The sequence below is a fragment of the Morone saxatilis genome, unplaced genomic scaffold (genome assembly GCF_004916995.1).
Source record: "Morone saxatilis isolate NCDOM2014 unplaced genomic scaffold, NCSU_SB_2.0 Contig18, whole genome shotgun sequence".
Taxonomy (NCBI): Eukaryota; Metazoa; Chordata; class Actinopteri; family Moronidae; genus Morone; species Morone saxatilis.
In genome coordinates, this window is record NW_023339740.1 from 12,055,307 (window position 1) to 12,057,014 (window position 1,708).

Consider the following 1,708-nt stretch of genomic DNA (forward strand, 5'->3'; position numbering starts at 1 on the left):
CTTTCTGCTGCATCCACATGGATTCAGGCAGATGTCCACATCAGCAGTTCATAGCATTAAAGCATTGTAGCTTAACATTGTTTTTACTGTTTTATTACATAAAGTGTGTCGGCAATACGATGTCAACTGGCCGCCTGCATCTTAATAACTTTATATTTGTTACATCATCGTTTCTATTTATGTGCAATTTACCAAAACATTAATTCAAAGAAACTACATTTATTTTGTTGTTTGCTGTTTGTTATCATTTTTATTCACTAACGTCCATCACAAAAATCTGTCAACATGAACAATTTCAACAATGTGTTTGTTTTCAATGGATTTCCCTTGAAATGAAATTGAGACTCAAGTCTGCAAACAGCATCAAATAGATTTAAACTCTTTCTTTACATATTGTCTATAAAACAACAAAATGAACAGTTTTTTTTTATTTTTCAGGTAATCGAAACTATTTTAGACAAGAGGAGAAACTTTAAAGTTCAATGGTGTAATCTTAAGTCTTTTTTTCCAATTTCTGCTAAGCTGTATGATTAAAATCTTTGGAGCATTAGCTTTGGAGTAACATCCATCTTTCCATCTTCCAGTGCATCACTGTCTGAGTGGCCTCTCAATAATACCCAAGGACAGAACGAAGACATTAAATGTCCACAGAGCAAACAGGTTTCCACCATCCTTTCCTTTCATATATTTCAGAAACGATAATTCAGCTGGCTCACCGTCCACTTATGAATTTAATCCTGCGGGGACTAAGAGTTTAAGACAGTGATCTGCGGCATACAGTTATCACAAGGATGGCATGAGCGATGACGTCTGCCAACTCATTTATCACCGGACTCTCTTAGTGAGAGAGTCCAGATCCAATTACAGTGGTTTCTATGGGCTCAACAATGGCCTTCTATAAATACACTCACAGAGGGTTTTCCACACTCAACAACACACCCACACACATACTAGCACAAATACACAGTACGTGTACAAATGAGTCTGTGTTTGGATGAACATGGAAGGCTCTGTGGTCCTCACTGCAATGAAAAGATCATGCTAACTTCTCTTAGACACCTTAATTTTTGTCTTTTTCTGATGCACAGTGAAGGATTCTGCACTGCACTGAGAGGCTGGGAAAAATAAATAAGATGAATATCTGCAGAAGGACGAATGCACCTGTGTGCAGGTGTGTGTGCATGAAAAGGTACTGAAGAGACAGAAGAGAGGAGAAAGAAACACAGAAGCCCCCACCGAGCATTAAACAGCTTCACAACGTTATTTACAGCTCAATCCATCAATAAACGACAGGTGCAGCATCCTCACAAACAAACCTATTAGCTTTCCTCCCGCTGGAACAATATCCTCTCCAGCAATCAGCTGCTCACACACATGCACACACACACGCATAGACAGGAACATCTTGGTGACAGACCAATATGTGAAATTTCTATGTTGGATATGACTTAATTGCTGAATACTTTGAAATCATTCTGAAAGAAAAGATGAAAGTAATAATTCTGGTTCCCAAATGTTGCTTCATTTCGTTTATCACCTGTTTCTTCAGGACTTGTAAACAGTGTCGAACAAGTAAAGTTCTGACATCCAGCCTTACACTGGAAAGCCTTAACAGCAAAATATATAGTATCCAAAGTAAAAGTAAACATTTTGCAGAGAAATACCCCCTCTTTGTGTTATATTATTATACAGTATAATTAATTGTCCT